The 26,726-nt window shown below is 54.8% G+C and overlaps 1 protein-coding gene across 4 annotated transcripts in view; it reads left to right on the top strand.

Annotated features, from left to right (window-relative positions):
* ERI3 (ERI1 exoribonuclease family member 3) overlaps window positions 1–26,726 on the top strand; it is a 158,115-nt gene that overhangs the window by 97,126 nt on the left and 34,263 nt on the right. The gene's annotated exons all lie outside the window — the stretch shown is intronic.

Raw genomic sequence — 26,726 nt, forward strand, 5'->3', positions numbered from 1 at the left:
TTGGAGGCGCAGAGCTAGGCCAGCAGTAGGCTGTGGTATGGGCAGGAGTTCAGATTTACTGGGCTGTAAGCAGGGCTGTAATTCAGGGCTCCATCACTCTTGCCAGTCTTGTTTCTCTGCGGGGTGTTGGATCACCTCTTGGAGACCAGCGGTCAGGTTTTCCCTCTGCCTCCCAGCCTTTCATCCACTGTGAGTTGTGAGCGTTAACGTTTGCAAGGAGGTAAGATTTACTTGGAAAAGTCACCGGCTACCTGGGCCTTGAGGAGGCTGGTTAATATTGTTTCAAGACTCTAACCATTAAACTCTCCAATCAATCCAAGTTAAGGAGATGAATTATTTAAAGCTCACTAGCTTTTAATTAGCAAGCTCCTTTTGAACTATGGATCTGGTTGCATTATTGACAGAGGTAGCATTAAAATTTGCTTCCTTGCCTGGGAGCAGATTTGCGATTTGCCTTGCTTGTGTGCCATGTTGGGGGGAATCATGGGGAGGGAGCAGGGACTGCAGGAATTGTGTGTGCATGTCCTGCTCTGGGGGCTTGGCCTTTTCCTAGGGTCTCCTGGGGGATGTAGGGCTGGTTTGTGCCTCATCTTTCATCATTTTATTTATGGCAAGAGCCCTCAGTTGCTGTCATCTCTTACTCTGACAAGGTGTCCCCAGCTCTGGAGTATCATCTGTCTGGTGTTGGTTTCTGCCTGTGTTTATGTCAGTGCTGTTGTCTTGCACAGGTGTCTGTGCCTGATGGAGTTCAGAGACACACCGTTTGTGTCCCTCCCTATTCCAGTCCTTTAGGCGGGTTTTGCTTCTTAATTTCTGTCAAACTCCCTCTGCGGGGGAGCACTCCCAGCTCACCCCAGTGCCAGGTGAGCCATGTGACCCAGCCAGCCAAGCTCCCTGCTTGCAGCGCTCCATCCCAGTGGCAGACCTGCCTTTCACACGCTGTTTGGAAGGGTTTATGTGGGTGCTGTGAAGGATGCCAGGCCAGCAGCATGATGGTCTCCATCACCCTGGCACCGGTGCACACATGCCCTGTGTGTTGCAGCCTACTGGCTGCTCTGCTTGGGCTGAGTCCAAAGCAGCTCTGCCCTGGGCATCTGCGATCCTCTGCCTGCCTGCGGAGGTGGCAGCCACTGGCACCCTGTGCCTGGTGGCTTTACTGCAGGCTGAGCTCCTGGGAGTGAGCTGGAGGCATGGCTTGTTGAACGGCAGCCAGGGAGAATGGCTTCTCCTCCTGGCCAGCTTGGGAGCCCCAGGCACAGCTGCTGCCCGTGGTGTCAGGGCTGCTGGCTTTTGGGCTTAGTAGCCCAGTGTCCCCCCTGGGAGAAGGCTTGGGGCGATGCTGGTGTCTGGAGACATGGCTTGCCTGGCATTTTGTCAAGGCACCAGCCTTCTGACTTTCTGGCTGCTTTGTTTCCCAGCCTGCTGGCCTTTTAGGTCCTAGGCATGGATCAGGTATTGCCTCTAGGTGACAGCCCAAGAGGTCCCTAGGTCAAGGAGGGGCCACTCACTGCAGGAGTGGCCTGGCTTCCTTGGGTCTGGCTTTGCTGCCTCATCCTGGAGCAAGTGTCAGTCCTCCACAGCTGAGTCCTTCCATACTGGCTACTGGGACTGGGCACAGTCATCCCAGTTGCTGGTGGTTACCCTGTGACCTGAGCAGTCCTTACTCCTCTCCTCCTTCATGCTTTCAACTGTTTTTCCTTTAGGACTGGGAGAAGCTACGCCATCCCTTGCCCCAGGCTGCCCTCCCCCTCCCTCCCTGGCTGTAAGAAGCCTTGCTCCTGCCACAGCCCTGCCCGCTCGGCACAATAAGCGACCCCTCCTCAAGGACAGCTGCTGGAGAGGAGGGGGGAGAATGCTGCAGCATGCTGCTTGCCCACCTCTTGCTGCTGTGGTGAGACAAGCTGGCTGTGGCTCTGGGGGAGTTCCCACGTGGTCTAGAGCTTTCCTTTTCTTTTGTGGTCAATCCTGGGGCGCAGCAGCGTGGAGGGCTTCCCCAGGGGTGCCCAAGGTGGGTGTAGCTAGGGTCAGCCTCTGATTTTCATGGCCCTCATGGGTCGCTGGTGTCCAGAAGCCTGCAAACCAGAGGGCTGAGAAGGAAGCAGCAAGGAAATGCGTTAGCCAGCCACACCAGTTTCATGAATACTGTGCCATGTGAAAGAGCATCCATGCAGCTCCTTTCCCAGCAGCATGGGGTGCAATCCAGGGGGATGCAGGCAGTCCTGTGAAGCCTCAGCTCGCTTATACAGGAATGCGCAACGTGGATGTTTCCCTTCAAATCTGACAGAAAGATTGCAGTGGATGGCCACTTGTTTTTGCAAACAATTTGCAGGGAATTTTGCTGTCTCGCCTGATCGGTTGTGTATTGCTTTGTTTTCAAATCACTTTCTGATTCACTGGCTCAGCAGATATCTGCTCCAAATCCCTGCACTTGGCATGCTCAGGGACCAGTCCTGCTCTGTGCTTCATCTCCTCTCCTTCATCTTGTTCAAAATCCAGGGAGTTAGGGGCATTCAAACCCCTGCAGGTCCAAGGCCAGATTCTGGACAGGAACCTCACCTTTAGCATCTGGTGCGTGTGGGCGGAAGGGGCTCATGGTGGAGTGTGGTGGAGTCTCACCACATCCCTGGGACGTATGGCCACGCATACAGCAAGTTGCTGAACAGAGCTCACATTCTAGGTTTTGTCTGGTTTCTACTTGGGAGCAAGTGAACTGCAAATCTTTTCGAGGGGCTAGAAAAGTGGTTTGTGTCACCAAATACACCAAAGTGTGTTTGCATACACTGCAAATATAGCTGCCTTGGGGTGGGGTGGGTGCAGGTCTGGTGCAATTGCTTTCTTGGGAGGAAGAAGGTAAAGGAAGGGGGGAAATATCAGTATTTCAGCTTGCTGAGAAGTGCTGAGCAGAAGAATAAGGAGGTAGGTAAGTAGTAAAGTCCTGCTCCAGGGAGTGAGAGCCCTTGGGAAACGGGAAAAAGAGCAAAAGGGGATTGAGACTGATTCATTCATGCCTCTTCTCAGGTTGGTATTTTGGCTCTAAGCATTCCCTCTGGGCTGAATGTGGCCCTGAGGTCTGGAAAGGACTTTTTACTGCAGCTTCCATCTCTCCTCAAACATGGATTAAATGCGTGTCAGCTCTAGCACAGGCTGTAGCACCTTGAGGTGAGGAGCTTCTTTTTGGCCGGTGTTTTCTTGGCCCTCAACAAAATGAAGCTGAAAGTTACCAAGAAGTTACTCATCTTACAGATGTGTGCATGTTGCCATTCTTAAATTTTTGAGACGCTGGTAGCCTAAAACAAGCTGCAGCTTGTAATGGGGGTCTTGGCACTGTCACGCAAAGACCAGCATTCACAGGCTCCTCACCAGCGGAGCTGGGTTCTTGCAGTGGATTCTCCCTACTGAGGTTCAGAGACTGATGTAAATCAGAAGGATTAAAATTCCAGGCTTTAGTTATGATTTAAATCAGCCAGCAGCTCACCTGGATTCAGTAATTGATTTTCTTCTGTTTTGGGTTTTTTTTTCCACTTGTTTCCCTGAAAAAAGGCCAAGTTTTACTGACCAGCACCTATCAAACGAAGTGCAGCTCTCCTTAGCACTGCCCAGTTGTTAAATCTAGTTATTCTTTTATTCATCAAATACTCGATTTTTGCTAATTTATTTTGATCAATCATGTAACATAACATGCCTTTAGTCTTAGGTTTTAGATATTCATTACGTTAGAAAAGTAGTGAATTACTGTTTGCTCTTAAAGAGATGGTTATTAAATTATTACTTGTGATTACTCTTTTGGATGAGAATTGGAACGCCGTGCTACAGTACCCCAGCTGTAGTTCACATAGGTTTTATTGGTAAAATCCTGTTTCCCTTGCATGTACTCAATATTGAAGGAAAAGTAAATTTTGGAACACTTTCTAGGTGAAAACAGCTGGTGTATGAAACCAAAGCAAGAAGTGATCTGTGAGTTGAAGGAGTGTTTCTGGAAACCGGCCTTTCAAGATTTTAGTATTAGTACCTCTCATCCTCTCCCACCTTAGTTTGTTGGTTTGTTTGTTTCCCTGATCATGGAAAAGATAAAAGGCACACCTTTTTTTTTTCCTTTTTTTTTTTCCCAGTCCTTTGTTGTTTCTCAGCTCTGAACAAGCTAGTTATTGAACTGAAAACATGCTGGAAAAAGGGGGAAGTTTCCACATCTGCAGAAGTAGCTGCTGCTGCTGGGAAAGTTTTTCTCTCATTTGTCAGCTCTGCTTCCACCTCTAGTGCACTGACTGTCTTTAAAACAAGTTACCCCTTGCTGACGATCTTTTTTGAATCTAATTTAATTTAGTGGATTCTTTTAAAGTTCAGGCTTTGGCACACACATTATTGTGATTTTAGATTTAGTTCTAAATGTCTGGTTTGCGGGTTTTTTTCTTTTTTGGAGAAGGAGGGTACCCAGGCTGCTGCTGCTAGTGAACCCGCAGCACCCATGCCTCGTGACCGAGAGATCTGGTCCTGTAGTAGCACCTGTCATGACCTGATGCCCACGCTGGGCTCTTATTACACCAGCTTGTAACCCTGCGAGCTGTGAGCCTCTGCGTGGGGCTTCACCATCCCTGTGCCCACAGTCCCCCTGGCCGGGGCAGTGCCATGCCGCCTCCACAGCGATCTCTGCTGTGCCAGATGGAAAAGCCCCACCTGCCCGGGCAGGTCAGCAGCCCATGCCGTCAGCAACCCAGCAAGCCACCGTCCCTTCCTGGCTCCATCTCTCGCTTTTCATTTACTGATTGGAAATCTCGGAAGGTTAGGGTGTGATATTGTTCCTGATCCAGAGCATTAATTAGGCCTCGGAAAGAAGAAGAGGAATTGCGTGTTTTTAACAGTGAGGTTAATGGGATGCTCGCAGAGTAGACAGTTTTAATGAGCTTCAACTCGATGTACAGTGAGTTTACTCTTTGTGTTAAAAGGGTCAAACTGCAGTAGTTTGATGTGGATTGTCTCCTGGCCCCCAGTGTCATAGGTGAGCGTCTGTCAGAGTCCAGTCAGAGCGCATTTACTTAGTGACACGATTCTAATTAACTACCTCGAGCTGCCACCGCCGCGGGGAGCCGGGCCAGCGCCTGCCGGGGTGCCTCCTGCCCGGCGAAGCCGTCCCTCTGCCCGCTTGTGTCCCCGCAGCCGGGCTGCCCTCCGTGCTGACATTGAAGGAGAGGGCGGCGAGGGCCACGCTCGCTAAGTGCGGTGGCAGGTGGCAGGCCACCCGCCGTAATGGGGGCTCTGGCTGTCAGCGCTGGCTCTCCCCCCGGCAGCTCGGCAGCGGCTGATGAGGCTTCATCTCACCCTGCGACGTGCTGAGAGTGTGTGGTCCTGGCAGCTTACTGGCTTTATTTCAGCCTCCTCTCACTCTTCCCGGCTTTCTTTTCCCCTCTTTCGTTTTGCTGCCTTTCCCGGGAGCGCAGGGAAGCCTGCAGCCCCCCAGCATCCATGGAATCCCCAGTCACCCTTGGAGCCCACCCACCTCCTCTGCAGTGGGGCAGGGGCAACAAGGGGACAGGGACAGCAGTTTTGGAAATTCCCTCCCATTTTTTTTGACCACTTCCCATCCCAGCCCATGTGGCCCTGGCTGGCATAGCCAGTCCCACTCTCCCTGTCCCTCGAAGGGGATGGAAGAAGCCTGGGAGAACCCCATGCTCCCCCAGAGCAGGCATACCCTGTTCAGCACTTCTTTTCCCAGTGGAGGTGGCATGCAGTTGGTGCTGTGCATGGGGGCAGTGCCGTTTGCTCCGCACCATCCTTTTGCCAGGGGATGCTGAGAGCCAGAGTGAGCCCCGGGCTCCCTGCTGTGGAGCGGGGCGCAGGGCTGCCTTGGGGCCACACAGCAGCCCCAGCCCGAGGCAGAAGGGGAGAGACTCCAAGTTAAATAATTAAAACAGACTTAAGTAAAAATCAACAGAAATGTCATCAAATGAGCAGTGTCATTTTGCATTAGAGCTTGTAAAGGTCAGGCGGATCCAGAACAGGTGGAGCGGCTGCGCGCCATCGCAGGCAGGGTGCCGGCAGGGCGCAGGCAGGGTGCAGGCAGGGCACAGGCGGGCAGGGTGCAGGCAGGGTGCAGGCAGGCAGAGCGCAGGCAGGGCACAGGCAGGCAGGCAGGGCGCAGGCAGACAGGGTGCTGGCAGGGCGCAGGCGGGCAGGGTGCAGGCACCAGCCCAGCCGCACCGGGGCACCCGCCAGGCTGTGGGCATGGGGACAGGGTGACAGGCAGGTGGGGAGGGGTCCTGCCATGAGCAGCGGGCCCTACATCCCCAAGAAGGGGTGGGAGGGAGGGCCGGGCCGGCCAGGGCAGCCGGTTAGAGGACGTGCGTCTGTCAGAGTCCAGTCAGAGCACATTAACGCGGTGACATGATTCTAATTAACTACCGTGAGAGGTGTCACAGCTGGAAAAGCAGTGAGCGGAGACAAGCTTTTAAAAAAAGAAAAAAGCAATGTGACAGTCTTTTTTTTTTTCCCTCTTTCTTTTTCTTTTCTTTACTTTTTTTTTTTTTTTTTTTTTTCACTCTTGTGTGCTCTCTCCCCTCCATGTGGGAGTGGATCTAAAGATAATTAGGATGTCTGGCTGCCTGGGAACCTGAGCCGGGGCTCTTTTGCTTTCAGTCATTTAAGTTTTCGACATCTCTCTGAAGGGACTTGGTGGCGCAGTGGATTACTGCGCGCCAGAGTGACAGAACACTCTTCTAATCGTAAACCCTTTTTAGAAAGGATTCTGCTCTCCCTTTTTCCCCGGGAGCAGCGGGGGGTATGTTCTGATCACTGCAGCTCTGTTCCCATACACGCTACAATGGGAAACTCAAGGTCTTTCAGCTGTTTCCTGCAGTTAACAAAGGAGGCACAGAAGAAAGAAAGGAAGGATGATTGAGTGTTTGTGTTGACTGCACTCACCCCTCCGTCCTACCCTGCCGAAAGTTGGTCGTGCGCCCGCTGGGGTAGGGGCACAGGCACTTGCCCGACCCTGCTGCCTGCTGGGGATGTGGTGGGCTCATCACACCTTGCCCCAGGCCTGATGGCTCATGGACCCCGGGGGAGAGGGGCCTTGGGAGAGGAAGGTGACGGGCTGCGGGGCTTCAGCTGCCTGAGAAAAGTTGGGGTGCCACCGTGTGCACCTCGTGGCAGTGCCTGCTCACTTGCGATACATGGGAGGTAGGCACGAGCCCTTCTTTTTTGGCTGGAAGCAGTTTTGTTCGCAGCACCAGTGTCAGACTGAAGATTTAAAAGGGATTTCTGGATTATGCGCTGTTTGCTGTGCCACAATGCCTGGGAGGCCCAGCTGCAGTTCGGGGCAGGTCTGTCTCGAGCCTAAGACCTGGCTAACCCCCGGCAGGGCAGTGCTGCTGTCGTCCTGCAGCTGCCCTTTGCATGGCTGCTGCTGTACCCCCTTCCTCTGGCTTCTAGTTTTAGGACCAATGGTGAGGACTGCCTCCGTTGGTGAGAAGAGCAGATCTAGTGTCCTCCACTCCCTCCCAGGCCAGCTGTGGTCCTCAGCCCAACACCTGGCCCAGTTCCTGTCCCGTGGCAGATGAGAAACCTCTTAAATATGTTTTCCATATCCCTCTAAACTGTTGTTGGCGTACTGGGAGCACAGGGAGAGGCTGACGGAGTGTTGTGTGTGCTCTGTCTTACCAGTCAGCCAGTCCCAACGTCAGGAGTGTGCAGATGTGAACTGATCTGTACTGTAGAGAGCCTTGCACTGCCTCGGACCCATCCCACTGTTGGCTATTTGTCCAGTCCTGTGGCTGAGCCTTGTGAAATATCACACACACACACACTGGTGGAACAACCCTTGCCCTGACCGAGGCCTGTGCCTTGTTGTGCTGGCAGGTAAAACATCTCTGCTAGCACTTGTTCTCCTGCCCCTGTAGCAAGCAGGACTTCCCGTACACCGTGATGCATCCTTCAAGACAGTGAGACACGTGTTAGGTGAAAAGCCATGGAAAATCATTAATTTTCTAGAGAGCTTTTTCTGTAGAAAGTAGTGATGTAGAACACTGACATTTTGATTTCCCCATGGATTCTTTTGGTGCCTTGGTGTCTCTCTTGATGTGTCCTAGACGAGGCTAAATGCTAGCACGTCGTCCCTTACCTGTGACGAGGGGAAGAGTTTCCTGTTAATGAATGTAAACACCTCAGTTAAGAGCACGGACTGCCTGCCCTGCTCTGCAGTGGACTCCAGTGGAAGGCATCTCTTAATGTCATACTGTCCTGCAACAGCAATGTGTGTCCAAACCTGCCCTTCCAGACACACATCCTGAGGGACTGCAAGGATGCTGCTGTCCCTGTTGGGTTAGCCCTTGTCTCCAGGGTTCAGGCATCCATGCTATCTTGGCTCTGGCCTCCCTGGGCAGCGCAGGGCTGGTGGCTGTGAGCACCTCTGTGAGGAGGAGACACTCCTGCCCAAGTTTTACTGAAGATCTGCCTTTAACGAGAGTGGTGGCAGAGGTACGGGGGGAAGGCTGTGTCAGCGAGGGATGCCAGGTTTAAAGCTGCCCGGCTTCACCTAATGAGAAACAATTGCAAGGTGCAGGAGGGGAGCGGGTAGCAGCCAGCCAGAGAGACTCCACTGCAATTTAACAAGTTTCCATTCCCCTGAGTTCCCTGATAAGACACACACACCACCACCCCCAAGTCTGTACAGGAATTCATAAGAATAGGATAATTAGGATGTTTCAAAGCTGCGACCCTCAGAGGAGTCCTTGGATTAATCTGTTTTTTCTCTTAAAGACATCTGTAACTACAATCTTTGTTTCTCTCCTCTTCTTCCCCCCCTTCCCTTCTTTTCCCCCCTTGTCTGTCTCTGTATCTCCTGTCAAACCGTTGCAGACGTAAATGACAAAGAAATCAGAAAGAGAGATCAATGCAACCCAAATTAGCACTTGGAGATAGACTGTGCTGGGGATGTCAGAGCCTGACCCCAGCTGATCTGCCAGCCTCTGCTGGTGATATTATGCAAATTGCATCCATCTGGCAGAGCCCAGTGAAGGACTAATGGGGCAGGGAGGGGGCCGTGGCCGGGTGCCTTTGGGAAGGGGAGAGAGCTGGGGGTCTTTGAGGAGGGGGGTCTGTGATCGACCGGGGAGATAAGGTACTGCATTGGCTTCGTTTGTGCTCCTGGGCGGATTAAAACCCAAACTCCAGATAAGAGATAACCAAACTTCATTTTGCTTTTTATTCTATTCCTTATTGCTACCCCCACACAACCTAGTACCAAAAAGAAGGGGGGAAAAAAGATGGTTCTTGGCGCTCTTGTTTCCTGCACGTCATTACCACTAATGGCAGTTTGAGGGGAGAGACAAAGTCAGGGAAAGAAAGCAAAAAAAAAAGCTAGCTGCTTAAAAGACTGCTGTAATAGGAGCATGGATAATAGAAATCTCAAATTACGGTGATCGCCTTGTTAAGAAGTTTGAAAATACAGCCAGATTGTCTTTAATGAGAGAAATATGGCTGTTAGTTAGTGAAGGAGGAGGGAATGGACCTTGTTTCAAGATCTGTAGCTCACCCATCAAAGAGGCACCGGCTGTTTCATTTCAAAATCCTGCTCCTCTGCCTGATATTAAAAATAGTTGTTAAAGGCTTTGACTAGCAAGACGATTCTCTTTGGCTTCCTACTCTGTCTCCACCTTCCCCCGAAAGACTTCGCTAAGAGAACTTCTGCTTTAAAAAACAGCCAAGCAAAGAAAGAAGGAGAGGAAAGTTTTGGGCCGTGGGGTGATGCAGCCCCTGGCACCCTGGGGTGCCCAGGACCATAGGCTGAGCACTGCCGGCACCATGGCTGTCCCTGCCACGGCCGAGGGGAGCTGCCTCCATGCCATGTGCCGGAATGCGGTGCCATCACTGCTCTCCTGGCAGCGCCGACCCAGGCGCGGGGCGGCAGAGGCTTTTTTGGCATCTGGCCCCCATTAAGCGCCATGGTGCTGCTTTCCTCTGCTCTCCTCGGTGCCTGGGAAGTGGCACTGGGCCGGGGCTGAGGATCCAGAGAAGGGCTCTGATGTAAGCCAGGTCTGGCAGCTGCCGCCAGCCCCCACCTCTTGTTAAGAGCTAACGGGCACCTCTGTGCTGTTAGGCTCTGACCCGTAACTCCTGCCTCGCCGCCACGCTGACAGTCCCCTCTTCATTCTCCCCTGAAATCAAAGGATCACGTTAATTGGTTTAAGGATCACTGCCCCATGTCCTGAGTGGCCTGTTTAAGATAACAAACTTGGAGCGTGTTAATAGCTGGTATAACTCAGCAGAGGATCTAGGGACAAGACCTGGATGGGGAAGATGCTGCTGTGTGGGGAACATGGGCACTGAAGCATCGAAAATCTGTCCGGTGCTGTGTTCTTCCCTGTCCTTACACAAATCAGGCTAATTGCCCCCCTCCCAAGTTGCTAACATGTTGAAATGCAGGGCAGAGGGCTCTGGCAGGAGGGTAGGGCTGTACCAGCCAAACCGCTGCCCTTTCCCAGCATGGCCTTGCTCGCTTTGTGGGTGCAGACACACAGTGGGATCTGAGGGGGGATCTGCTCGCCTCTTTATCCTCCATAGGGTAAGGTTCTTCCCAAAGCTGCAGCTGCCACGGCACAGGCTGATCCCAGCTGTGCCATTAACCACCCCAGATCTGGCTTGTTCCCAGTCCCACAGCCGAGCCCCGCAGCGGGCATGCACTGGGACAGCAGTGTTTCCCTCAGTCCCCAAGGGTCCTGAGCAGTCCTGCTCCAGCTTGGAAGCTGGGTTCTTCAAACCAAGCGAGAGCCTGAGCAGCTCCTTCCAGGCTGGGCCCTGAACTGGGTGCTGCTGGTGTGCAGGACCTGGAGGGGGAGGCAGGAGGAGAGGGTCATGGTCATGGCTAAGGGTCGGTGTGCTGGTCCGTGCTGCGGGGACCCAGGTTCTGTGTCAGTGCTGTGGTCTGACGCATCTGTCCTGCGTGCTTGGAGGTCTCTGAGGGGATGGCATGAAGCCGGAGCTCAAGGACTGCCATCAGTTTTTGGCCAGGTGGTGGCCCAGAGGTGCAGCGGGATCGGCTGGGCTGTCCTGGTGGGCTGCAGGACTGTCCTGTCTCACCCTGCGCTGTGCCAAGCTGATCTTTAACCATGGAAAACCCCCTGCCCAGTGACGTGGTGCAAAACCCCCCAGTGATGGAGAGCACCCGCAGGCCTGGGTAAGTTTTCCTGCTATTAGTTAGCCTCGCTGTTAATTCCGCGTAGGCCTGTAACGTGCAGGGGGGGCGACTGCCCAGCCGGAGGGGCTGGCTGTGCACACCAGCCCTGCGCGGCCCCGTGCTTCCCTGCCCACCCCTCGGCAGCAGGCAGGGTGCTGGCGCTGCTGGCTGCCCGTGCTTCCCAGGCACGCATGCCTCCCTGCCCGCCACCGCCTCAGCCTGCCCAATGGGCAGGGGAGCCGTACCCTGGCACTGCCACCCCAGGACACTTCCCCTGGGGCTCTGTGCGTGGGGTGAGCCGGCGCTGGGCAGGACCCCCAGCCCCTTGCCCTGCACCGCAGCAGCACCTTGCTGGGAAGCCCACTGTAGCCATTAGCTGCAGCTCGCCAGGGCCAGCCGCCCGGTGCCAGGGGTACCAGGGCCAGGTCCCCTCTCCCATCCTGGACCTTTCCAGCCATGAACCAGCCATTTGGCTTTATTTGCATGCCGGGGGAGCTCAGAGCTTGGCAGCTGGGCCATCTCCAGCACCCACAAAGCCCTCTGCTAGTGCGCTCCCCGCCGCCAGAAGTACCTATATAACAGCCGAGAGAGGCAGAGAGGGAGAGAAAGAGAGAGGCAACGGCTTTGCCTCCACGCTCCCATCCAGAGCAGTCTCCTAATGAGAAGAATATGGCTGCTAGTTAGCAGAGGGGTGTGTCCTGTAGGCTAAAATGAGATAGTTACACTGCACTGATTGAAGGTTGAGGTTAGAGGGCAGCACAATTATGTTCAGGAGATTCAAGGGCTCTGTTTGATGCGGCAGTTCTAAGCTCCCAGCCAGTGTCAGTAGTTTAGCTCAGGGTTTCTTTTTTTTTTTTTTTTTTTTTTTTTTTTTTTTTTTTTTGTGGGCTAAAGACAGGAAGGATAAAAACTATGGGAATGAGTTGTTACTATTATTATAAAGTGGTGTGAGGGATTTTTTTTTTTTTTTAAACCACCAGTTCACCCCCCCTTTTGCTTAACTGTTTCCTGATCATTATTTTTTAAGCTCCTCGGAGAGAAGAAGAGAGCATCCCCTTCCCCCTGGAGAGCGGCTCTGAATTTTCTCCCAGACAGGGAAGGTGATTTTTTTGTGCCCAAGCTTCAGCTCAGTTCTCTGACTGCGGATCAGGAAAGCAATTAGCAGTTCAAATTATGCCAAGGCCAAATTCTTTGTCTCAAAATCACGGGTTAAGAGTTGCAAAAGAACCTTAATTGTCTGGTGCTGAACTAGGTGTTTTTTCTGAGAGCATTTCCAGTGCTTAGGACTGTTTATGGGGGGAGTCTCTTGTGTTTCAAAAGCCCTGCAGCAGCGCTGCCTTTTCCCAGAGCCTGCGGGAGTGTCCAGGCACCGCAGCAGCATCCCCAGCCTCTCCCACCAGCCATCTTGCTGCCTTGCAGGCAACCGTGCATCCCCCCATCCTGGTCCCTGTCACCCTTCTCTGCTGCCCTGTGCTGTGACCTGTCTGTGGCGCTGGGTGCAGTCTGCCTGCGCCCTGCACCCGCTGCCCGCAGCCTGCACCGCTTGTCACAGCAGCAGCACATGGCAGCCCTGTGCCGCCTGTGCAAGGGGGCTGTTGCTCGCTCAGCGGCAGCACCCAGCCTTGCTAGGCCAAACAGGGGGTGACAGCCTGCCCATGCAGCCACCCCACCCCGACAATGAACAAAGGGGCGCCTGCCCCTTTCCCTGCTTGCCTGCTCCCTAGGGCCCATCTCCCCAGTCGCATTTGTGTCCCAAGCGCCCACTCTTTGCGTTGCCTTTTGATCCGAGTGACAGCCTGCTTTATTTACTCTAATGGTTCTCAGTTTTAAATGTTAATTCCTCCCTGAAGAAAATGTCTTTTCAGGATGAGCTGCCCATCAGCAGGGATGTGGAGGGTGTGCTGACATCCACGGCCTCTGTGCAGAGCCAGGCATCAACCTGAGGGGCAAGAGCCCAGTAGATGCAGGGGGCTGTGATGCCCAGGGAGCACCTCGGTCCCTGCTGCCACCCTGGCCAGGCTGTCCCGGGGACGCCGGATCAGCGGGCAGGGCTAGCTGGGACGGATGCATCCCTAGCATCACAGCCCATCCCCATGCAGCCCGTTTGGCACAGCGCCATGCACCACCGCTGCCGCCACAGCCCCCCGTCATCCCAGCTGCAATTAGGGGTTGATGGATTGTCCCGGGGCCGGGGTCTCGGTGCGGCCCCCCGAAGGGGATGCGGCACATGTGGAGGCAGGCAGGGGCCCGCTGGGCTACTGCTGTTGAACAACAATTTCTAATCTTGATTGGAGAGGAGGGCAGTGGGCTGGGGGGGGAGGAATCAGAGATAAATGTTAGCTCATTTCTTAAGTAATTAGTTACCTCCTCATCCCCATGTTGTAATTGTGAACAAGCTGTAATGTTTAATTAGTGTGTAAATGAAACCCCAATTTCATAATGGCTGTGGTGACAGCGCTAAGTGAGACAGGCACAGAAGGGGCCGCATTGTTTCAGCGGGAGATGAAGCTGTCGCCCAGCAAGCCGAGCGTCTCTGGGAGAAAATGGAAATGATAAACGAAGTGAGGCTAATTAGCAAAATCATACAGGCCCCACTGATGGTTCTCATCAAGGGGAGGTAATGAAGCGGGCGGGCCAAGCTGAGGGGGGATTAATTGGAGCTGATTGCTGCACATACAGGCGCTGCAGCCAACACAGGGATGCAAACTTTTCCTGCTTTGCTTCTCTCGCCCTTCCCCAGGACCCGGCCGTGGGGAGAGCCTGTGAGCAGCAGGGAACAACCCTGGGAGCTGGTCCTGGAGCACGCAGGACGCAGGTGCCAGGGGATGCTCCCTGCCTGTGGGAGTCTGGGTAGAGGCACCACCCCACAGAAAGCATGGTGTGATGACTCTGAAGGGTCAGAGCTGCTGCAGGGCTGGTTTGTAGGCTGAGGAAGGTTATAACCCTCCCTCAGCACCTTTCAAGTCCCTCCTCCTCTGCTGACTGTGTTGTGAGCATAGATATTCAGAGAGTAAATAAAGCACCTCTGCGTGATGGGTGCTGGGGAAGGGGTGAGTCCCCCCCGCTCACCCTCTGGGCAGGGGTCTCTGCAGACCTGGTGCCCACGGCAGCACGGCACGGCAGCTGAGACAGGGCTCGCAGCAGCACCGGAACCTGGGGCGTCATGGAGCTGAACTTTATCCTTTTGAGCTGTGTGAGAAATGCCATTTCTGCAGCTGCTGGCGCACAACCCCGATCATGTTGCATTACTTACTGACATTTCAGGGAGCACGTGGAGCCCTGCTGCCGGTGGGCTCGGCCCCAAACGCCCCAGCCCTGCCACAGACCGGGGCCGGCAACCTGCTCTTTACCTGCTGCCAACTCAGTATCAGAAGCGAGCAAAAGCTTTGCCATGCAGAAGAGAGGACAGCAATATCTGTCTGTCTGGGCTTGTGTCTGTCTGTCTGTCCGAGCAGGTTGTTCCTGGCTGCACATGGAGCACATAAGCGCGTCTTTTCAGTGTCTCAGCCTCCTTTTCTGCCAAAACAATGGCAAGGTGAGCTGTCTGCTTGGCAAATGCCAGTCCCTGGGATGTCCAGTGCCTGCCCAGAGTCACTGTGTCCCTCCCATGTGGCATCTCCAAGCCTGGCACTGCCTCTCCTGCTGAGTAATGAGAGATTTCCTTGGGCCTCCGAGGGCTCTAAAGAGGGGCTGAGCAATATTATTTATTCAGTTGTTTACAGAAGCGTTTGATCGGGAATAGTTCTTCACTGCCAGCCTGTTGTGTATTATTCATTGCAATAATCTCTGCAGATTGTGATAAACTGTAACTGCGGCGGGGCGGCGTGTAGCTGGGCTGTACTGCCACTGCTGCCTGCACTGGCCTCTAAAATATTGGCAGCTGCAATCATAAATCTCAATTTACAAGTGGGACTATTGCACGGGGAGTTATAGTTATACTAATGATTACTTCTCTGTCTTATTTTTCATGTTGCAACAGAGTAATAAATTTTTAAGAACAGCCTGGGCAAAGCGTTAGTGAAGGCTACGCATCCTCTTGCCATGCTGTCGGCAGAGAATGGCATTCCTGATCTCCCTTGGGCATCTCGCCGGCAGGGCACCTGCCCCACTTCTCAAGGAGGTGACACAAAGCTGGGGCTTTGTGTCCCCACGCTGGGAGAGGTGTGATAGAAACTCCCTGTAAGCACAATGGAGCAGTGGGCTGGTGCGTGGCTTCAGGGCCAGCTCTGACATTTGCTGTACTGGAGAAGAGGCTTCAGCTCCCTGCATGGGTTTCCCTGCTGGGAATGGGGACTGACACCCCACCTCTGTCACAGGCCTAATCTTTCTCAGTCAGGCTTAGGACACCCTGGGGTTGATGAGGCCAAAGGATGGGGATTTGATAACCAAGAGCAGAGCTGACATTTGAGGGGTATATCTTGTCCCTTTAGCTCACCATCCTCCCAGCGCCAGGGCTTTCCCAGATACCAAGGGGTGGAAGCTGCCTTTTTGCAGTGTGCTGATGGCATGGAAACGGGGTAATGGCTTGGATGGTCCCACCTGGAGGGACAGCAAGGGTCAGCAGGGAAGGCTCTGGCTAGAGGAACCCAGACCCTGCTGCCGTCCCCATCCCTGATCAGTGACTGACGAGCACGCGGTAGCATCCCTCCTGGAGGAGTCCCCATGGTGGCACCCCCCAAAGTCCAAATCTCTTCCCCAGAAGGCAGCAGTGGGACATGGGGTTCAGCGAGCATTTCCCGAGTGTTTATCACAGCTACGAGGTCTGTGATGTGAGGCCTCTGATAGATGCCTCCATTCACAGACTTGACATTATGATGTACAGGGAGCCTAGAGACATATAGATTTTCAAAGTGGCCACTTTGAGCATAATTATAAATATCCAGCCTCTTTACATAGTGAATTGCTGCCAGGAAAAGAAGGGCCCCGGGTGGGCTGAAATTCTGGCATCCAGGCTTTCTTGAGAAAGGAGCCTTGGCAGAGGTTCCCCACCCATTTTGGGGTGCCAGGAAGTGGTGGGCCTTAAGGGGCGATGCCTTTCCCATCTTGTACCCCTCTGACAGCTCCTTCCCCATTCTCTGCAGTGCTGGCAGTGTCTCTCTGCAGGGGATGTCTCCCAGGTGCTATCTAGGACCTTCTCCTTCATTGCTTGTCTACACCAGCACACTGCAATCTGATTTTAACTGCTTCTGAGTGGCTGGCTTCCCTTCCAGGTCATGGCATAGAGCATCAGGGGCATCAGGGAGCTGGAAGCGTATGCTCCTGGACCTTGTCCCTGATCTGTGGCCCGAGGGACACAGCCAAGGGGAGATCTTCCCCTAGCTCATGGTCAGCTCATCTCCTTCCGCTTGCCTTTGGAGCATCCCAGCCCACACAGGACTGGGGATCAGCACAGAGAGACCAGTTTTCAGGCAGGCAGAACCATTGGGATGAGTGCTGCATGCAAACGTGGCAGCTGAGACCCAGGCACAGTCAGGAGCACTCCCGAGTGCCCCTTGGACCCACAAGCTCCTAGAAAAAAGGCAGCTGTCCTGGAGGAAACCATCTGGAAGTCCCTTTATCGTGCTTTCCTCTTGTAGTTTGGATGGCATCAGAGCATCATCGCTTCCTTCTCCAGGCTGGAGCTGGGGTGAGCATGCTCTGGGGAGGGTATCTGCAGCAGCAGTGTGTCCGTCCCTGTGTATGTGTGTATAGGCTCAAAGAGGCATGGGTCATTGCCTTCCCTAGCCTGGGAATGGGGCATGCTGGGATATTGCAAGGAGAAACGAAGGGCACGTTTGAGAATTTGTGTTCTGTTTGCAAGCAGGGTCTGGAGGAGAGAAGGTCAAAGAAGAAAACTGAAGCTGAATTGAAATCGGTGGCAGGTAGAGATCAGAGCAGTGCCCCAATCAACTGCAGCAGTCTGAGGGGAGATGGGAAGGGCTCTAGCTCTCCAGGTTAGGACCCCCCAGCAGACCCCAGTTCTGCTCTATGGAGATGTAAATGCCTCAGACAAACAAGGACCATGGCCAGGGGCCTGGGACGAGCACTCTGGGCCAAGGACTTGCTGGTCAGCAAGGGCTGGAGTAGCTAGAGGCCACGAATGGCAGCAGGAGACATAGGTGGTTTGGTGTTGGATTGAATCCCACTCCCTCTTCCCTTCTCTGCATGTCTTGCCATGCTCGATCTGCCTCCCCATCCCTTCCCCAGCTCTTTGTCCTTTTTTCCTTGTCCCAGTCCCTTCCCCCATTTCTCTGGTATCATCTCAACTCCCACCACCACCAGCCCCACTAACTCCCCATCACGTTTTATTCCTGCTTCGCCTGCCTCCAGCTCCAGCTCTTGTCGGTGCAAGTGTTTCGGAGGCAGTTTCCTCCCTCGCACTTCCTGAGGAAGTCATGGAGCACCTGGAGCTGGGTCCCCACTCCCTACGCAGGTGCCTGGAGTAGGTGCCAGGTGGGTTGCAGCAGCTGGGAGCAGGGAGCTGGCCGAGGGCTGGGTGTCAGCCCATGTGTGGCCGCTCAGGGCCACAGGCAGGGCTGGCTTTGCCCAAAGTTGGCAAGATTCTGATGGGAATCACAGAATTGCATTCCCAACAGACCTCAAGGCTTTGTTCCAAAACATCTGGACATATACAAACCCCCCGCCCCGCAACAACAAGTAGCTGGAATTTAAGGGAAGTAGCAGCATATTTTTAATTCTTGTTGATGGTAATGTATTAATGGTTCAGGCTGGAATTTCCTGGGAAAAAAATTCAACTTGAGTCAGACATTCAGCATGTAATATCTCAGCTGAATCACTAAGCTTTTGGGAAAATCAAGGTAGGTTGTGTCAAAGCAAGGGGGAGCAACCAGCCCCTCTTTTTCCCCAGCACACACCCCACCAGGTGCTTCTGGAGCTGGGGCAGCAAGCAAGCCATCTCCCGTGGCCCCAGGCCCACAGGGACTGGGCTTTGCTCTCTCCAGCAGCCTTGTGCACTGCAGCATGTTGCACATCACCCAAGGAACATTAATTAACATTGCTGGAAGATCTTAGGAAAGGTGCAATTTGAATGATCTGGCACCGCAGTCATTCAGATGCTGAGTTAATTCAATCCTTGCACACAGTGCTCCTACAGATTGTTGGCTTTAAACAAACAGCAGTGACAGATTTGTTGCTGCGGAAATGTGGTCATTAAGTTGGGAGCGTGTGTTTGACCTGAAAGCGATTGAGTGATGGATGCAAGTCATTTTAAAGCTGCTGCAGCAGCCAAAAGGATGCTCCTTTTGGAGAGCAATCTTGCATCTGAGGAGTGTAAATAATTTAAACAAACAAGTAAAGTAAGGTGAAAGCACTACCGTTGGCCACTCTATTGTATCGCAGCACTCAATGCAAAGCAGGGCAGCGCTGCCGGCTCTGTGGCAGAGGAGGGCTCCTTTGCGTGCCGCTGGCATGAAGAGGTGTGGAGTACCAGCTTTGGGTCTGACTTGGGGATGGGTGGTACCAACTGAGCTGCATCACTTAATAGTCACTCACGGGGGCTGTGCAGCCACCGCTCCATAAGTGCAGGCAGCACAAATGCCATGGGACCCCCAAGGAACTGGGGCCAAAACAGCTCAGCAGAGGTCATCCTAACGTCCTGGAGGAGCAGCACTCGTGTGTCCTGCAGTGTGGGACTGTCCTATTTCAGCCACTCCTCTTGCCAACCCAAAGGAGCCTGCTACTCCCTTGGCTTCCACATGCCCAGGTCTGGCTTGTCTGGTCCAACGAGGATGCTCTGGAGAGCTAGGAGCTCAGCGTGCTGTTGGGCTGCTGCTCTGTGCCAGCCTTGCTGTGAGCCATCCTGTCACTGCTGTTGATGATCCTTTAGCCCACGGGCTGTGAGCTGGAGGGAGCATTAGAGCTGCACCGGTCATGTCGCATGGGTCTGCGCCTTCCGTCGCTGGATTTGGCGTCCCAGTAATGAGGCTGGTAGTTACTGTGCATTGGAAGCAGCCATTGCTTAAGCCTCAATATCTCGGCCATTTAGTTTAATGGTTTTTTTTAAATACCAAAAGCAATTAAGTTCACATTGTGAGCTAATCGCCTACAAAATTTCATTTCAAAGATGCTCAGAGTGTTTGTGAGAGAATTGCTGGAAAGAGACCCAAATATGCCACTGTGTCTGTCCATTTGTCCTTCTCTGCCTTCCCTCTTTCCCAGCCAGAGCCAGGCAGACTTCTCAAAAGGATGCAATTATGTTCTTGGTCTCCTGCTTTTCTGGCAGGTTTTCTATGGTGTGAATTTTAGATGTGTAAGTTAAATGCCAATGCATGGTGATGGTTATAGTGCTTAGCTTGTACCACAGGAGTGAAAAACGGGTGTTTGCAGGCTGGCTGATGGCAAGAGTGAGATTGCTGTTGTTGGGGAGCAGGTGGGTGCACCCAGGGCAGGAGGAGACGGTGGGAGCTTTGCCCATAAGCATGTTACCCACTGCCCTGAGGCTGGCTGTGCTACTGTACCTGGGGTTGTGAGTGGTTGCCTGGGAAGGAGCACCAAACCTTGCATAAGCCATTTCGCTTTGGAAAGGTGTCCTGGGCGACCTGTTAGCAGCGGGTCACCCCATCCCTCATCAGCCCACCCCACATGCCTGCCTCCCCGCTCCTCCTCCAGCCCTGGCAGCCCCAACCCACTGCATCCATCCACAGCAGCCCCCACAGGGGCCAGCTTGCCTGTAGGCTGCACGGCTTTATCAGATCGGAGAAGAGCCGGAGGTCTTTGCCAGAGATTATTTGTTCTCCTAAACAGCCGTGTTACTGAATACAGAATAATCCCCCCTCGCCAGCCAGCTGGGGGTTTCGTTTCCTGCACTGTGGCTATCGTGTTAATGCTCTCTCCTTAAAGCACCTTTGCTGGCTGAGCCACCCACGTGCTGCGCGTCACCCCAATGGCATGGTGGGCAGGGGCATGCTCCGCACTGCTGCTCACACGGCTGCCTGTCCCCAGCATGTTCAGCTGAGCCACATGCTGCTGCCCCATTTGAGATGCAGCATTGCCTGGTCTGGACCCTCCTTGCTGTCCTCCCCGGGTGGTTTCCCTGGCCGGCAGCAGGGAGGTGATTTATGGAGTCCCATACGCACCCGGTGAGTCCAGCTCTCTGCGTTTCAGGGAGATCCATCGCACGGGGAGGGGAGGTCACCGCGTTGCAGGTTTGCTAACCTTGCCCGCTATTAAAAATGGTAAAGGCCTCCCTCAGGACTCATGAAGATAGATCCAGAGAGCTCCATAGCTGTTCCCCTTAATGAGATGTCTGCCTGAAGAGCAATAGCAAAACACACCATCCAGTTCAGGGTCCCTATAGCTAGATGGCCTGGCTGTAAACAGAGCCGTCCGTCTTAATGGGCTATCGTGTAAAAACTTCTCCCAGTCAATAAATCAAAGGGGCTTCATTTATATCATGTGCTGCCTTCGCTATTAGGCTGTCTCTGGATGGCATGTTCTGATACAAAGCTCCCCAGGACCACCAAGTGAGGCCAGAGGCTCTAATGGGCATTTAATTTACACTTCCCCTTGCCGATATTCATGCGGAGTTCAGCAGCTGGAGCTCGGCAGGGGTTCCCCAGGTGGTTTGGGATGGCCCTGCCATGCAGGAAAGGGCACCCGTGGATCAGGACCTGGCTGGCATCACCTCCCCTGCCCTGCTGGATAGGAGCCTCTGGTGTACAGCGAACACTTGGGGAGCTGCCAGGGACCAGACCCTCCCTGGGAAGGGGTGCGTGGGGGCTGGCGAGCACCCCTGCTTGTCTGGGAGCAGCAGCAGCAGCAGCCTTGCGCAGGTTATTTATTTTTCATTCCTTCCCTTGTGCTGCTCGGATGCCACCGGAGGGAAGTTCCGCTCCAGCCACCATCCCAGGCAGAGATATTAGTCCTCATTACTAATTAAAGGAAGCAGGAGTAATGACGGATGGTAGATGGCAGGGGAGCCGGTGTGATGAACGGCCCCTGTCCCCGTGCCGGGGATGCATGCTGAGCGCTACCTGTTAGCTACAAATAAACAAACCTGATAAAATAAAATAGTTTGAGAAGAGTGGCCGAGCATTATTTAAATTAATAGGGATTAGAGGGAGAGGCCTGAAAGAGCATTCCTCCAGATGAGCTATCCCTGGACAGCAGGGACTCATTTGTTGCAGACTGGAGTAAACAAGGAGATGGGGAGGATTCATCACAGCAGGGGCCTCGCAGCACTGCTCAGGCTTGTAAAGTAGACGGCACGGCCGCGCTTTTCCTGGCCACCCCTGTGGGGGCTCCCCGTGTCCCTGCCGCCTCGCTGGTGTCACCAGGCTGTCTCACCTCTGGTACCGGGCTGGGGCGGGGTGCCGTGGGGCCCAGGGTGCTGCAGCGGAGCGTGGGGGGCAGATGCTCAGCTGGCTCTGTCATGGCACAGCTGCCGGCGGGGTCCCGTGCTGCGGCAGGGCACCCGCAAGTTTCCTTGGCTAGCTTGGTGGGCACCCGAGCTGTGCGGCAGCTGCTGCCTGCACCCAGGCGCTCGCTGTCAGCCACTGTTTGGTCCCAGCCAGCAACTCCAGCTGCTGGGGGGGTCTCTCCTCACCCCCTGACATTTGGATAACCCCCCGCCTGCTCAGAGCTAGGAGGCTGGGGGTGGCGGAGGGAGGAGAGATGCCGGGGAAGCGGTGGGGGGAGAGGGGAGGACGGGTGCTCTGCTCGCTATCACATCTACTCCATCTTATCGCCACGGTAATTGATGATAAAAAATAATCCGAGGCTGGAAAGGAAACATGTGTAGTGGAGTAAAGATTGAATGTAGGTGGATTGTACCCTGGGGCGGCGGCTGGGAGATAGAAGGAAATGTCCTTCTGTTTGACATACTGCTGAGACACGGCCCCGCGCCCCCGCCTCGCCGAGCCCTGCCTGCGGCGCGGGGAGCCCGCCGGCCCGTGTGCCGTGTGGCGGGCAGGAGGGTGCCTGCTGCGGCCCCCTGCCCCTCTGCCTGCACCCCCCGTGCTCCCCAGCACCCCGTGGGGTGTTGCCCCCCACCCTCCTGCCCCACGGCTCGCTCCCAGCCCGCTCCTGATTATTATTTTTTTTCCCTTTGGTTATGCTTCACAACTCATTTTATCAGCTGTCAGTAGCCAAATGTCTTTTTAAGGAGTGGGTTATAGCCACTAATGTACTGAATGCTATTGCACTGGCTGCAGTTAGTGTTCCACGGCTAAATTACTATAATTAATGTTCCACTAGAACTGTTTGTAACAGGCTGCGGGAGCCCCGGGTCTGGGCTTTCACAGCGACTGAATTATCTCTCCTCCCTGGAGAAAGAGCCTTTGGCAAGGGGAGGGCTGAGGTCAGCACCAGGACAGGAGGCATGAGCCGAGCGGGCTCCGGCAGACGGGGGTCCGGGAGCCATTCCCACGGCACAGTGCCCCGAGCCCCCGGCCCTGCGCAGCCCCACGGGAGTGCGGCTGGATGTGCGGTGGGCTGCAGCAGCCCTCCCGGCGTCGCCCACCGGCCACAGAGCTTCGCTGGCCACCCTCCACGAGTGGCATTATGAAGGTGAAATGCAGCGCCTGTAGAAAAGCTCCTCAAAACTTGCAAAGGGTGGTTGGCAGAGATGTTGCCCCCGCGCCAGGCACGGCATCCCGGGGGGTAGAGCCTGCGTTCGCCGTGAGCCCGCGCCCAAAACCGTCCCTGCCCTCCCTGCTCCCTCTTCGCCTCTCAGCGAGGCCAGAGGTGCAGGGGAAAAAAATTTGCTGTGCCGGTGGGGAGACACACACACACACCCTTGTTTCGCTAAATGCATTCGTTCAATACCTGCAACAAACAGATTAGCTGGGGCTTTATCAGGGACAAGAGAAGGGAGAGCAATGTGATAATGGTTTTCAGCAAATCCTCGGGCTGTCACAGATTAGAGCGGCCGCAGCAGGAGCATTATCAGCCCTTTCCTCCCTCCCCATCGCCTCCCCCTTGTCTCTCTCGCCATCGGATTTCTCCAGCCAATCTATCCCGGCAAGAGCCAGGCAGATACAAGGAGAAGTCGGTTTCCATCTGATCCGCGATTGGTTTTTTCCCAGCAGCCGATCCGTGTCGCGGCATCGATCCGTGGGCCCCCCGGCGCTCGTCACCTTGCGTGTCTGGAGAGCAAGGTGGCGGAGGGAAGGGGGGCCGGGGGGGCCGCTTTAAACTCGCTGTGTGCCATTGATCCGCAGGCGGGAGTGCGGCCAGGCCGGCCCCGCCAGGCAGGAGGGGCACGAGCCACCTGCCCTCATCAGAGGAGTTTAAATGGCTGTGACCTTGTTATTGAGGGAGAGGAAAGGCCTCGGAGGGCCGTGGGAGGAGGGGGCCGAGCCACAGTCCCCAAGGGTGGCCAGGAGCTGCCCAACCCTCACCGTCCCGCCAAAAGGCAGCTGGGTGAGACTGGCAGCAGGGCCCTGGGAGCCTGCCAGGAGCCCTCCTCTCTCACAGGGGGTGCCCGTTGCACCCACATCCCCATTTCTGCTCCCCAGCCGTCTGTGCCACACCACAGCGCGGCTGGGCACGAGCGAGGATCCCTGTCCTGGCGCTGCAGCTCGCTGGAGCCTGGGGGAGAGCTGCTGTCGGGTGGGAGCTGTTGGGTTAACCCCGATGGGTGGGCAGCTTTCTCAGGAGACCTGAAGCTGCAGGAGGTGGCTTTTGCCTTCTGGAGGCTGGGGACGTGGCTGCCCTTCGTCCTGATGGCTACAGCCAGGGCCTGCTGAGGGCTGCCTGCAGGCAGCCAGCGGCACCAGGCACAGGAGTTTGCTGAAACGGCCGGAGATGCTCAGAGGCCATTGCCCAGTGGGCAGGGCGGCAGTGCTGTATCAGGCAGGGCCCTGCATCCTTGGGATCGATCTGGGAAGTCCTGGTGTGAGCCCCCCCCGTACCCTCTGCCAGGTTTCTGCCAAGCAGCTGCCTCATCTCGCCTTCCTGGCTCACCCGAGGGACGGTGTGCAGGCGGGTGGGAGGGCAGGAGGGGATATAACAAGTAATGGCCCCAAGTGTGGAAACAGTGTTAATAAAGTGTATTTCACTTTTAATTTTGGCATATAATGTATGATTTTTTAAGGCCCTATCATATTATCTGCATGACTAGATTATTGAGTCTTCATCATCTCCAGATAAATTTATGACCAGGATGATGCTTGGAATTTATTATCAGTCAATAGAGCTCAATACTGTAACAAGGCGTGTATAAGATATACATATTAATGATCCGGAGTAAAACAGCCCCGCTAATGGGCAGGACGAGACGGAGGCTGGAGCGTTAATTTCAATCCCCTGCCCCTTTCCACGGAGCCTGCACCATTCAGATGGGATGCAGCCCCAGGGTGCTGTGCATTGCCTGGCATCGGCCGGGAGCAGGGACCGGCTCTGGGAGATGGAAGGGAGCACAGCCCTCACGCCGCTGCGGCTGGGAGCACATGCCTGCTGCACGTATGCGTTAGTGGGAAGGCACATGTAGCAGCCCATCCCCGCAGGCGGTGTGCAGGTCCTTCTCACACAGCACACCGGTCCTCTGTCGTGGCTCTGCAGGTCTGTCTGCACCATGTACAGACCCGTCATGCGTCTGCTTCATGTCCTCCAGCCTGGCAGTCTGGGAGAGCATTGCACAAGCCACTTCCAGCAGCTGCCAGATGGCCAAAGGCACCCGGTGCTTTTTATGTTTCAGAGGCAAGCCTGAAACCCTGCCTCTGGGACAGTGCAGGCTCTTCAGCTTGGCAAGGGTTGCCGAGCTGTGGAGCCGGGGTGGGTAGACAGACTCTGTCCCCACCATGTGAGGATGCCTCTGGCCCAGCAAAGCCCTTGGTCTCACACGAGCTGCACTGGCAGTGTGGCATCAGGGCAGGGTCCTCCATGCTCCTGCTTGCCTGGCTGCATCCCTGGCAGGAGTGCGGGCAGCACCAGGGTGGTGCTGTGCTGTGCTGGAGCACCCCAGCCCCGTGGGCAGCCGCCCATGGACGGGGTTGTGTTGAATGGGGGCCCATCTCCCTCACCAGGTTGTATTTTGAGCTGCTGGCGCTGGTTTTTCCAGCCCTTTGGGATGTTATTAAATTAGTTTCCTAGGACTTTTAATAAGCACTTTTGATACCTTTGAAGCATGCGGCTTTGTGGGAAGATTACAGTCCCGCATCCATCTCGCTGGGAGAGAAACAATGGCAGCAGGGCTGGCGTTTGATCTCTCCAGAAGACAGAGAGGGTTTGTATGAGACAAAGAGGTGAGCTGCTGATTTGGAGCTAATGTTTAAAATAGGTAGGTCTCCCTCCAAGATAAAGAGACCTGCCCTTCTCTGTGTAATCGCCTGCCTCTGCCTTGCTGGACCTGCAGAAACACAGCTCGCTTTATTTGAAGGCTTCGAGTGCGACACCGTGGTTTGATTCTGGGTCCTTTTAAAGCAATAACTAGGCCATCTGACCAAGCTTTAAAGAGCAGGAGAACTTTCCATTAGGACTCGCCACACACTCTCGGTGGCACTGGAATTGCATCCTTGCCTTTTATTTCCTTTCTCTGACATCTCGTGTCATTCACAGGCAGGAGAAACTCGGCTTTATAAACTCTCTCATTTCTCCCTTGAAATTTCTCCCTAATTAGGGTCCCAGTCTCAGTGGTGGGACTGGGTGTCAGGAGCTGGACGTGGAGTGAAGCCAATAGCCGGGCCAGTGGTGCGGGGCTCACAGGACTTGAAATGCCCTGCAAAACCCCAGGGCAGTTTGGCCTTCTACTGCCCTAAAGAAATCCTCCTTCAGAGCAGGGCATGGCAGAGGCACAGCAGCGTGCAGAGGGGATACGGGAGGCAGGGACACCTGTACCAGTGCTGGGGACAGGCAGAAAGGCAGACCAAATTGCTCTCTGCAGCCTGGGGACCTTCTGGCCCCCAGCAGCATCAGTCAAGGGCAGGAAGACAGCATCTTCCACATCTGTTCCCGCAGCTCCCACACAGCAGAACCAGAGCCACAGACCCTGCCAAGCATCTGCATGCCCAGCCCTGGCACTGGCTCTGGCAGGGACCGTCAGGTGTGTTACTACACCACAAGCAGCCCAACTCTGGCCAGGCATGCCTTCACCGCAGCGAGAAAAGTCATCAGGGGAGCCGAATTCCCTTTATCTGTGGATAACTACTGCTGCCTTTAACAGCCTGGAATAAACTAGCCATAAATATCTTGATCATAAGTGCTTAGATATGGCAACTTTACACTGAACAGAGGTTTTAACCTTCCCTGCGGAGGATATCCAGCTCTACATCACTGACTGTTTCCATCCAGCTGCATGGCCAAAAGCATGCTCTAGGTGAGCTGCTCAGAGCGGCTGCACCAGCTAACAGCTGGCCCTCAGCCCCATCTAGCCACAGTCCTTACCCCAGTTTTGGGGTAGGACCTCCCTCCTGCTCTCAGGGCCTGGCTGCTGCCGCTGTGTGTCCTGCAGGAGAGGCCAGAAGGAGCCATCCCACTGCCCGCTGCCTGCCCGCTGCCCGCTGCCTGCCCGCTGCCCGCTCTGGGGTGTGCAGCGAGAAGGGCGACGGGGCAGCCCCCGGTGCCCTGCCTGTGGGATGAAGCCCCACCGCCCTGGCCGGGCTGCCTGCTCCCGCCAGCGCTGCCT

Source organism: Falco rusticolus, chromosome 11 (genome assembly GCF_015220075.1).
Source record: "Falco rusticolus isolate bFalRus1 chromosome 11, bFalRus1.pri, whole genome shotgun sequence".
NCBI lineage: Eukaryota > Metazoa > Chordata > Aves > Falconiformes > Falconidae > Falco > Falco rusticolus.